Genomic DNA, 13,195 nt, shown 5'->3' on the forward strand with positions numbered 1-13,195 from the left:
TCAAACCTGCAAACATGTCGAGTTTTGTGCCTATGAACTACGATTAGAGGACATCATTGGTTTTCTGTTATCATTTGAAGAAAACTACTGCAGAATCGCATTGAACGCTTGTCGAAGCTTTCGGCGAACGTGCTCTTCGGTAAGCACAGAGTTTCGAGTGATACAAAAAATTCAAAAGTGTTGATGTTGCCGTGAGAAACGACGAGCGCTGGAAACCACCGAAAAAGTTCGAAGACAACGAATTGCAGGCCCTATTGGATCAAGATGATACTTGAACTCAACAAGAACTTGCGGAACAATTAAAAGTGACGCAGAAAGCAAATGATCGATTTAAGCCAAGCATTACGTGGAAAACGACCGAAATATTGCTCCATGATAATGCCCCATCGCACACAGCAAAACAGGCCAGGGAGAAGATCGCGGTGCTTACTTGGGAAATACTAGGGCATGCGGCTTATCTACAGACTTGGCTCCGTCCACTTTTCATCTCTTTGCATCATTGGGACACGCTCTCGCTGAACAATGCTTCAACTCGTATGAAAATGTAATAAAATAGCTCGCTAATTAGTTCGCTTCAAAAGAAGAACTATTTTTTTGGTGTGGAATTCATAGAGGTGGGAGAACTGTATACATAGCAATGGAGAGTATTTTGAATTATAGACATGTAGTTATTGCAACCAAATACGAGTTTCATCTTTCTACATCTGGTATATTGACACCTTAGTGGGACAGAGAGTGGTTATAAAAATGGGCTTTGCAATTAGAATACACTCCTGGAAATTGAAATAAGTACACCGTGAATTCATTGTCCCAGGAAGGGGAAACTTTATTGACACATTCCTGGGGTCAGATACATCACATGATCACACTGACAGAACCACAGGCACATAGACACAGGCAACAGAGCATGCACAATGTCGGCACTAGTACAGTGTATATCCACCTTTCGCAGCAATTTAGGCTGCTATTCTCCCATGGACACGATCGTAGAGATGCTGGATGTAGTCCTGTGGAACGGCTTGCCATGCCATATCCACCTGGCGCCTCAGTTGGACCAGCGTTCGTGCTGGACGTGCAGACCGCGTGAGACGACGCTTCATCCAGTCCCAAACATGCTCAATGGGGGACAGATCCGGAGATCTTGCTGGCCAGGGTAGTTGACTTACACCTTCTAGAGCACGTTGGGTGGCACGGGATACATGCGGACGTGCATTGTCCTGTTGGAACAGCAAGTTCCCTTGCCGGTCTAGGAATGGTAGAACGATGGGTTCGATGACGGTTTGGATGTACCGTGCACTATTCAGTGTCCCCTCGACGATCACCAGTGGTGTACGGCCAGTGTAGGAGATCGCTCCCCACACCATGATGCCGGGTGTTGGCCCTGTGTGCCTCGGTCGTATGCAGTCCTGATTGTGGCGCTCACCTGCACGGCGCCAAACACGCATACGACCATCATTGGCACCAAGGCAGAAGCGACTCTCATCGCTGAAGACGACACGTCTCCATTCGTCCCTCCATTCACGCCTGTCGCGACACCACTGGAGGCGGGCTGCACGATGTTGGGGCGTGAGCGGAAGACGGCCTAACGGTGTGCGGGACCGTAGCCCAGCTTCATGGAGACGGTTGCGAATGGTCCTCGCCGATACCCCAGGAGCAACAGTGTCCCTAATTTGCTGGGAAGTGGCGGTGCGGTCCCCTACGGCACTGCGTAGGATCCTACGGTCTTGGCGTGCATCCGTGCGTCGCTGCGGTCCGGTCCCAGGTCTACGGGCACGTGCACCTTCCGCCGACCACTGGCGACAACATCGACGTACTGTGGAGACCTCACGCCCCACGTGTTGAGCAATTCGGTGGTACGTCCACCCGGCCTCCCGCATGCCCACTATACGCCCTCGCTCAAAGTCCGTCAACTGCACATACGGTTCACGTCCACGCTGTCGCGGCATGCTACCAGTGTTAAAGACTGCGATGGAGCTCCGTATGCCACGGCAAACTGGCTGACACTGACGGCGGCGGTGCGCAAATGCTGCGCAGCTAGCGCCATTCGACGGCCAACACCGCGGTTCCTGGTGTGTCCGCTGTGCCGTGCGTGTGATCATTGCTTGTACAGTCCTCTCGCAGTGTCCGGAGCAAGTATGGTGGGTCTGACACACCGGTGTCAATGTGTTCTTTATTCCATTTCCAGGAGTGTAGTTACCTATCACAGGTAAGGCAGACAGGCACAGTTACGGTAGTATTTGTGGTGTCACCGCCAGACACCACACTTGCTAGGTGGTAGCTTTTAAATCGGCCGCGGTCCATTAGTATATGTCGGACCCGTGTGTCGCCACTGTCAGTTATTGCAGACCGAGCGGCACCACACGGCAGGTCTAGAGAGACGTACTAGCACTCGTCCCAGTTGTACAGCCGACTTTGCAAGGAACGGTTCACTGACAACTACGCTCTCATTTGCCGATACGATAGTTAGCATAGCCTTCAGCTACCTTTGCTACGACCTAGCAAGGCGCCGTATTCAATTGATATTGATATTCTATTAATGTATCATCAAGAGCGATGTTCTACAAATGTGGATTAAGTATTCCAGAAGCTACTTACTTTTCTTTATAGCATTCATTACGTATCCTGTTTCAGACTTTACGCCATCCTGCGTGAGTTTAAGCGCGTCCTTTCGGCTTCCTCTCATTGTGTCTAGGCTGTCTTGTCTAGACACAACACTATTAGTTCGTTTTATCCGAAACTGGTGATGCCTACTTATAAATCAGGTAACGTAAAAAGGAACTGATACCTTCCAATACGGGGATCAGAACCCAATATAGAGCCTAGGTATCTACTTACTTTGCTGTGAATTACGATAGTTAATTAACAACTTACTAATCCGTATTACCCATCTTTCGCCCATAATATTTTCAACATTTCTTAATAATACACAAAATTGTCCTCAGGAACAGACCCTTTAATTTTCTCTACCGCTGTTGCACCGAGAAAGTCGTGACATCACAGACGTCAGCGAAACGAGCCTAAATTTTTCATCGGACCGATGAGGACAGTTTACATTGGAGGGCATATTTGTCATTCAGCTACTGTGTCATTACAACATATTACTTCCATCACAGTACGCGCCTGAGCAAATTGCTAATTTTGCTGACATGAAGACGCTTTAGGGATCCGTGTCATGTTTACGGTCTGGACTGAATGCTGAGACATAAATTCCGGTAACTCCTGAACTTGTCTCTAGAATTCCATAATTACGCATTGGTGTCCAGAATGTGACATAAACGGAGCTATTCGACGCAGTTCACTTGTTCTTAATTATAGAAGTATGTTTGTCAGGTTGGCAGAAAAACATGCCAATGAAGTAAACGGAATATATCTCTGCAATTTTCACATAGCTGAGATGAAAAACAGTAAAATAAAGATGCGTTAATCAGATTGTAAGAAACTGGGAATCGTTCTATCTATCATTTTTGAGGAATTTCTTCCTTTCAAATCTATTCCCACTCATAGACACGTGTTCATCTTGGCTATTTATAACCGCTTCAGGTGTATTTTGGTCTTTTATTACTGTATCACTACCGGTTTGGTGGCGTTAAAGCCACATCTTCAGAGGACATATGATTCAAACATTAGAGCGGAAAATCTCGGAATGTTTTTCCCAACATTCTTTGTCTGTCAACAGAAACAATTTTCACGCTATCATGGTTAATAACCACACAGGACAATAAATTAGCATAAGGATCTACGCCTTTAACTCGGATAACGGCCTAAGTATGGCGAGAAAGACAATTCCGAAGACTATGCAGGTGCGTCACATCCATCTTAAGCTACTCAATAGTTTAGATCTCTTAAAACTAACAATATGCGGAGATGTTGATTGCTACGTTTCACGCAATGTTCCAAGTCGTCCTCTTCGTATTTTATTGGTTAAGATCGGATGAATTAGCAGGCGGTTAGAGATGCGATAGAGTGCTGTGTTTCCGCCGAATCAGGAATGGATACGTGCTGACCTGTGTAAACAGCTGTTTTCATCTTGGAAGACGGGCTGCCCTCGGCTTGCTTGTCATGGACGTGTACATGTAGAATAAAGGGATACACATGGTCACCTCGTATGCTGAAATAAACATTCTCGTTTATTTTCACCGTAATCTGAATGTGTGAGCCCATGTCGTGGCACGAAAATGGCCACAAAAACTTCACGGAACCATCTCCGGTCAGAACTACATTTTCCACACACCGCTGATTAAAACGTATATTGGTTTGTCCATGCACTCGAAATGAGGTGTCACCGCCAGACACCACACTTGCTAGGTGGTAGCTTTAAATCGGCCGCAGTCCATTAGTACATGTCGGACCCGCGTGTCGCCACTGTCAGTGATCGCAGACCGAGCGCCACCACACGGCAGGTCTAGAGCGACTGACTAGCACTCGCCCCAGATGTACAGCCCACTTTGCTAGCGACTACACTTGACGAAGCCTTTTCTCTCATTTGCCGAGAGATAGTTAGAATAGCCTTCAGCTAAGTCCATGGCTACGACCTAGCAAGGCGCCATTAACCATTTCTAGAGAGAGTCTCACTTGTATCATCCAGAATGCTGTATACAAATGATGGATTAAAGTTAAGTATTCCAGCAGCTACGTACTTTTCTTTATAGCATTCATTACGTATCCTGTTTCAGACCTAACGCCAGCCGGCGTGTGTAAACGCGTGCCTTCGGTTACCCGTCACTGTGGACTGGCTGTCTTGTCAGTCCACAACACGAAACCTTGAATCATTTTAAAGGAGGCAAAATGGCGTACCTCAGATCGCACCTCAGATCGCACCCCCCCCCCCCCATGAACCATGGACCTTGCCGCTGGTGGGGAGGCTTGCGTGTCTCAGCGATACAGATGGCCGTACCGTAGGTGCAACCACAATGGAGGGGTATCTGTTGAGAGGCCAGACAAACATGTGGTTCCTGAAGAGGGGCAGCAGCCTTTTCAGTAGTTGCAGGGGCAACAGTCTGGATGATGTGACTGATCTGGCCTTGTAACATTAACCAAAACGGCCTTGCTGTGCTGGTACTGCGAACGGCTGAAAGCAAGGGGAAACTACGGCCGTAATTTTTCCCGAGGACATGCAGCTCTACTGTATGATTAAATGATGATGGCGTCCTCTTGGGTAAAATATTCCGGAGGTAAAATAGTCCCCCATTCGGATCTCCGGGCGGGGACTACTCAGGAGGACGTCGTTATCAGGAGAAAGAAAACTGGCGTTCTACGGATCGGAGCGTGGAATGTCAGATCCCTTAATCGGGCAGGTAGGTTAGAAAATTTAAAAAGGGAAATGGATAGGTTAAAGTTAGATATAGTGGGAATTAGTGAAGTTCGGTGGCAGGAGGAACAAGACTTTTGGGCAGGTGATTACAGGGTTATAAATACAAAATCAAATAGGGGTAATGCAGGAGTAGGTTTAATAATGAATAAAAAATAGGAGTGCGGGTTAGCTACTACAAACAGCATAGTGAACGCATTATTGTGGCCAAGATAGACACAAAGCCCATGCCTACTACAGTAGTACAAGTTTATATGCCAACTACCTCTGCAGATGATGAAGAAATAGATGAAATGTATGACGAGATAAAAGAAATTATTCAGGTAGTGAAAGGAGACGAAAATTTAATAGTCATGGGTGACTGGAATTCGTCAGTAGGAAAAGGGAGAGAAGGAAACATAGTAGGTGAATATGGATTGGGGGGAAGGAATGAAAGAGGAAGCCGCCTTGTAGAATTTTGCACAGAGCATAACTTAATCATAGCCAACACTTGGTTCAAGAATCATAAAAGAAGGTTGTATACCTGGAAGAATCCTGGAGATACTAGTAGGTATCAGATAGATTATATAATGGTAAGACAGAGATTTAGGAACCAGGTTTTAAATTGTAAGACATTTCCAGGGGCAGATGTGGATTCTGACCACAATCTATTGGTTATGAACTGCAGATTGAAACTGAAGAAACTGCAAAAAGGTGGGAATTTAAGGAGATGGGACCTGGATAAACTGAAAGAACCAGAGGTTGTACAGAGTTTCAGGGAGAGCATAAGGGAACAATTGACAGGAATGGGGGAAAGAAATACAGTAGAAGAAGAATGGGTAGCTCTGAGGGATGAAGTAGTGAAGGCAGCAGAGGATCAAATAGGTAAAAAGACGAGGGCTAATGGAAATCCTTGGGTAACAGATGAAATATTGAATTTAATTGATGAAAGGAGAAAATACAAAAATGCAGTAAATGAAGCAGGCAAAAAGGAATACAGACGTCTCAAAAATGATATCGACAGGAAGTGCAAAATGGCTAAGCAGGGATGGCTAGAGGACAAATGTAAGGATGTAGAGGCTTGTCTCACTAGGGGTAAGATAGATACTGCCTACAGGAAAATTAAAGAGACCTTTGGAGAGAAGAGAACCACTTGTATGAATATCAAGAGCTCAGATGGCAACCCAGTTCTAAGCAAAGAAGGGAAGGCAGAAAGGTGGAAGGAGTATATAGAGGGTCTATACAAGGGCGATGCACTTGAGGACAATATTATGGAAATGGAAGAGGATGTAGATGAAGACGAAATGGGAGATAAGATACTGCGTGAAGAGTTTGACAGAGCACTGAAAGACCTGAGTCGAAACAAGGCCCCGGGAGTAGACAACATTCCATTTGAACTACTGATGGCCTCGGGAGAGCCAGTCATGACAAAACTCTACCATCTGGTGAGCATGATGTATGAGACAGGCGAAATACCCTCAGACTTCAAGAAGAATATAATAATTCCAATCCCAAAGAAAGCAGGTGTTGACAGATGTGAAAATTACCGAACTATCAGTTTAATAAGTCGCAGCTGCAAAATACTAACGCGAATTCTTTACAGACGAATGGAAAAACTGGTAGAAGCCGACCTCGGGGAAGATCAGTTTGGATTCCGTAGAAATGTTGGAACACGTGAGGCAATACTGACCTTACGACTTATCTTAGAAGAAAGATTAAGAAAAGGCAAACCTACGTTTCTAGCATTTGTAGACTTAGAGAAAGCTTTTGACAATGTTAACTGGAATACTCTCTTTCAAATTCTGAAGGTGGCAGGGGTAAAATACAGGGAGCGAAAGGTTATTTACAGTTTGTACAGAAACCAGATGGCAGTTATAAGTGTCGAGGGACATGAAAGGGAAGCAGCGGTTGGGAAGGGAGTGAGACAGGGTTGTAGCCTCTCCCCGATGTTATTCAATCTGTATATTGAGCAAGCAGTAAAGGAAACAAAAGAAAAATTCGGAGTAGGTATTAAAATTCATGGAGAAGAAGTAAAAACTTTGAGGTTCGCCGATGACATTGTAATTCTGTCAGAGACAGCAAAGGACTTGGAAGAGCAGTTGAACGGAATGGACAGTGTCTTGAAAGGAGGATATAAGATGAACATCAACAAAAGCAAAACGAGGATAATGGAATGTAGTCAAATTAAGTCGGGTGATGCTGAGGGAATTAGATTAGGAAATGAGACACTTAAAGTAGTAAAGGAGTTTTGCTATTTAGGGAGTAAAATAACCGATGATGGTCGAAGTAGAGAGGATATAAAATGTAGACTGGCAATGGCAAGGAAAGCGTTTCTCAAGAAGAGGAATTTGTTAACATCGAGTATAGATTTAAGTGTCAGGAAGTCGTTTCTGAAAGTATTTGTATGGAGTGTAGCCATGTATGGAAGTGAAACATGGACGATAACTAGTTTGGACAAGAAGAGAATAGAAGCTTTCGAAATGTGGTGCTACAGAAGAATGCTGAAGATAAGGTGGGTAGATCACGTAACTAATGAGGAGGCATTGAATAGGATTGGGGAGAAGAGAAGTTTGTGGCACAACTTGACTAGAAGAAGGGATCGGTTGGTAGGACATGTTTTGAGGCATCAAGGGATCACAAATTTAGCATTGGAGGGCAGTGTGGAGGGTAAAAATCGTAGAGGGAGACCAAGAGATGAATACACTAAGCAGATTCAGAAGGATGTAGGTTGCAGTAGATACTGGGAGATGAAGAAGCTTGCACAGGATAGAGTAGCATGGAGAGCTGCATCAAACCAGTCTCAGGACTGAAGACCAAAACAACAGATCGCACTGCACGCCTTCAGTTAGCTTACTTCCGAGTTGTTTGGCTCAATGAAGACATTGCCCGCTGTGGCAAATGTTCACTGCGACCCTTTGCAATCTTCGCTCGGAAACTGAGATGATCATTAACAGCAGCAGTAGCTGTCTGTTGTGAAACAGATTGTCGCTGACACGACTTGACTCTAGTCTATGTTGATTAGGATAATATATTACACTTTGTTACATGATTGCGAATAGTATACCATTCCATGCGCACACAGTGGAAAGCCCTCATTGATACAGCAAAAAATCTGGCAACTTCTTTCACGGCATACTCAGGAGAACATCCAATCACGGTATGTTCATTCTGTAATTCTGTCACTTTATCACTCATTAATTCCACGAAACGATTTTCGCTTAGGAATGATTTCACTGCCATAAATCACATCATCCTTGGAGGCTGGCATGACTGCTGGTACCAGTTTCATATGATCTATAGCGAACCAGAGTGAGCATATGGTCTTGGAAATTTCGGGTAATTTCCTATGGGAGCAAACTGCTGAAGTCATCGGTCCTTAGGCTTACATACTACTTAATCTAACGTTAACTAACTCATGCTAAGGACAACAAGCACAAACACACACACACATGCCCGAAGGAGGACTCGAATCTCCGACGGTGGGATCCGCGCAAACCGTGGCAAGGCGCCTTAAACTGTGCGGCTACCCCGCGCAGCTATAGTCCTGTTTGGAAGATTTTATCACACGTATGGGAAGGATAGCGGACATAATTTCTAAACACCACGCAGATGTATGTTAGCTTCATACAGCCTGAATGAATGATTTTAGCAATGCAGTTCCATCTGGTTTCACTGTGCACACAGCTAGAACAACTTGGAATTTCCAAATAAAACTGTCTTTACATAGCAACATGAAACGACTAGCACATTCTCCGTACTCTCAAAGCTCATAATTTGATAGTGTGGATGCCATTCAAGCATGAACTCTACAGAAGTAGCTCCAGGAAACTATAGCATTTCTACACGCTATGGAATCTCGAAAATGAAGCCAGAATTGTAACGCAGAACTTCTTAAACTACAAGACGGAAGTAGCGTTACATACGTTTTAAATAAATTTAAGATAAGTTTATGTAAATGGTTTCCTGTAGTTGTCATTCAGAGAAAGAATTGTAATTGTTAGTTAAAGATACTACATAGATTGATATTTATGTACATATTGGTGTGTTTGCACCATACCCTGAAGACACATAAATGATTATCCGTTGGATCAATGCTTTGACAGTGATTCGCTATTGAAATGTCCATTCTGAACACTGCTTATTATAAACCTAGATACCAATATTATGGTGGTATGGATCATTAAAATCCATTTTTAGTCACTATAATCAAATGTTACGAAGCTACAAATTTCACCCTGTTCTAAGAAAATTCCCCTCAGTTTACACTGGTTTACAAGCCCTCAGAGGCTCAGCATTTGTTTGCTGATTACGGGCTTGGCGACCCACGGGTTCCTGAGATGGGGACTGGTAAGCGCCGCCAGTCCTTCTGCCACCGTAAGCTCTGGGCATGCTTCAGTGACCACCTCGCGGCGCGGCGATGGAACGTTGTGTGTCACAGGGAATGGGGATCTTGGCTTCACCTCCCGGATCGCGAAGATAGAATAACCCTCTATAAAAACCCCTCAGTCTCAAGGTGTGCTGCGCGCTGATGAGATGCATGGCTGTTGAGGTGGAACAATCGTCAGCGGGCAACCTCTGGGGAACCTGCCGCACCTCAGTTGTATAAGGCTTACTCAGGCACGCGGGGCTCTCTCTGAGTGGACCCTTATTTCCCTAGGTGCTCGAGGAATCAAAATTGATCCTCCAAAATTCTCTGTACCCCCTCCCAGCCGTAAGGGTGGGCCTCTGGAAGGTATCAAAACACAAACCAACAAGAGGGCTCGTGTAGCCAAATGGTTCAAATGGCTCTGAGCACTATGGGACTGAACATCTGAGGTCATCAGTCCCCTAGAACTTAGAACTACTTAAACCTAACTAACCTAAGGACATCACACACATGTCCGAGGAAGGATTACAACCTGCGGTCGTAGCAGTCGCACTGTTCTGGACTGAAGCGCCTAGACCAGCTCGGCCACCGTGGCCGGCTCTCGTGTAGCCAGTCCTCCTGATTCGGTGTAGTAAAAGAATGCGTGCTGCTTGTCAGAATGTGTTTCTTATAGTTAAGAGAAAAGAGGTGAGGTTTGACAAAGTTTCGCCATTTTACATACAGAAAGGCTTAGAAGTCATTGCTGACACCTTAAAATCTGTCAAGGGCTTGCGAAATGGGACCTGTTGGTTGAAACATCTTGCTTCCAACAAGAAACTTCAGAAAGCACAACGCCTTGGGGGGTATGCAACAGAAACTGAATTGCAAATGTGTTGTGACTTGCATGGATCTAGTTGACATTCCCTGAGAAGAACTGAAAGTTTAATAGTCCTGGGAAGATATTGTCGACGTGCAACACGTTATAAAAGGGTGGATGGCGCTCTCGTGAAATGAGACTCTTTTACCCTTACTTTTAACGGCACCAAGCTGCCAGAGCATGTGAAGGCGGTTTTACTGTGCCTCAATATACAGCCTTATTATCCCAATCCAATGGGGTGTTTTAAATGCCAGGACTTTGGGCGTGCTATTCTCGGCTATAGAGAAGCCACTTGCGGGAAATGTGGTAAAGCTGCCCATTAGGGAGTTAGTTGCTCCTCTTCTGCAATGTGGGTCAACTGATCTGATGATCAACCTGTGTGGAGCATGGACTGCAGAGTTTTCCTTTAGGAGCGGACGATTCAAGAGATGAAAACCACAAAGCACATCCCATATGGTGAAACTAAGAATTTATACAAGTCTATGCAGCCACCCACCTTCGCTGCCTCCTTTTCTTCCGTTCTGAAACAGCCTGTCCAGAAAACTGATGCTGCTACACAAACGAAGGTTGCTACTATCAGAACTAATACACTTGCTGCTGCAGTTACTTTGAAGCCTGGCGCTCCTCCCTGAACTTCAGAGAAGGCCATGGTTGCCGACGTCGCTGACCTTCTTGCCCTCTACAGATCAAGTCTTGTGCACTGCTACACCCTCTACCGCCTCTGAGGTTGTGACTCCAAAGCCTTCTCGGACCAAAAAATCAAAATGAAAGGCCAAGACTCGCCCACTGAAGGAGACAAAAGGTACAAAGTCTGATGATATCAATGTCATTCTCTCTGATGTCTCTCTCAACTCTTCTTCAGAGACGATGGAGCTCGATGTCAGACTGGGGCAACCATCTCGCCCCACAACTGAGCCTGCAGTAGACTTTGAGGCTCTCATGGATCATATGGAACAACTCCCTCGACCATTTCTCCTCCTGGGAGACTTAAATGCCCATCATGTCCTGTGGGGCTCTACCTCTACTGGCCCTTGGGGGTCGAGTTTTGGAGAGCCTCCTGACATCTCAAGTGTTGTGCATCCTCAACACTGGTAGTCTGTCATTTCTGTGCTGCTACTGGGTCTTTCTCAGCCATAGACCTATCTCTCGGCTCTCCAGCCCTCACTTACTATGTTCACTGGGAGGCCATTGACGACCTTCACTTCCCCATCCGCATACACCTCTTGGATGGTGTGTTGCTGGAAGAGAAGCCACCAACATAGATGATTTTCAGGGCTAATTGACCAATGTTCAGTCGGTTGGCTGTCTTTGAACGCTGTACCAGCGTCCAGGAATGGGTGGATCACATCACATATGTGATCCATCATGCTGCTGACCTGTCCATACCAAAGTCTTTCGGCCCTCTTAAGCGGCGACCTGTACCTTGGTGGACAGAAGAGAGCCATTCAGCCATCTTGGACAGGCTTGCAACTCTTCGATGGTTTAAATGCCACCCAACAATGAACAGTGTCACTGACTTTCGAATCCGGAGCGCCAAGGTTCGCCGTGTCATTAAAGAGAGCAAAAACCGGTCATGGCAAGAGTTCCTGGATTCCTTCAACCGTTACACTGGTTTCACAAAAGTACATGAAGCCATCTGGAGAATTTTCGGTACACGCACCCATTTAACCCATAGCATCAGTACTGAAACAGGGTTGCCTCCAAACGACACCCAGAGACATTGCTCAGACGCTGACCGAACATATCGCACAAACTACTGCCAATGCAAACGAGGATCCAGTGTTTCGTCGCTACCGTGCAACTGTGGAGAGGGAAAAGCTGGACTTCAGTTCCAACGGTTCTGAGGCCTACAATTCCCCCTTCCCTATGTGGGAGCTCGAATCGGCACTGGCTGAGACTCAAGACACTGCACCCAGTCACGACCACATCCAGTTCGGCCTCCTTCAACATTTGTCAGTGGCGTCCCAGGAAATCCTCCTTGAATGCTTTAATCTAATATGGCAGACAGCAACTTCCCCAACTGATCTCTCTCCTCAAATCAGGAAAGGTCTTCACATGTCCAAGTAGTTATCGGAGCATCGCCCTAACGAGCTGTATAGGATAGACCACGGAGCGAATGGTTAACCAGCGTCTGGTCTGGTTGTTAGAGACCAGGCAACTCCTTAGCCGCTCTCAGTGTGTATTTTTCCTTTATTGGTCTACTGTAGACAACCTGACTCTCCAAGAAGCAGTTATTCAGTAGGATTTCCACTGTAAGCATCACTGTATTGGTATTTTCTCGATATAAGTGAGGCATACGATACTACTAGGAGACACTGTATACTCGCACAACTGCATCAGTGGGGCTTTCGTGACCACCTCGTCATTTTCATTCAGTCTTTCCTGTCTCAGAGGTTTTTTCTGACTCGAGTTGGTGTCATGCTCTCTGATCGATTTGACCAGGAACATGGTGTCCTTGAGGGCAGTGTTTTAAGTGTTACTCACTTTGCCATAGTCATCAACGGTATTACATCTTCGGTAAGGAGTCCTGCACAGTGCCCCTTATTTGTGGTTGATTTTGCAAGTTTCTGCTCCTCCTCCAGTGTTGCAATGGCGAGCCGTCAGTTGCTGCTTACAGTGTGGCGGTTAGAGGAGTGGGCTACAAAAGATGGGTTTTTGGTTTCCTGCTGATTAGTGTGTGTGTGTT

The sequence above is a fragment of the Schistocerca cancellata genome, chromosome 1 (assembly GCF_023864275.1).
Source record: "Schistocerca cancellata isolate TAMUIC-IGC-003103 chromosome 1, iqSchCanc2.1, whole genome shotgun sequence".
Lineage (NCBI taxonomy): Eukaryota > Metazoa > Arthropoda > Insecta > Orthoptera > Acrididae > Schistocerca > Schistocerca cancellata.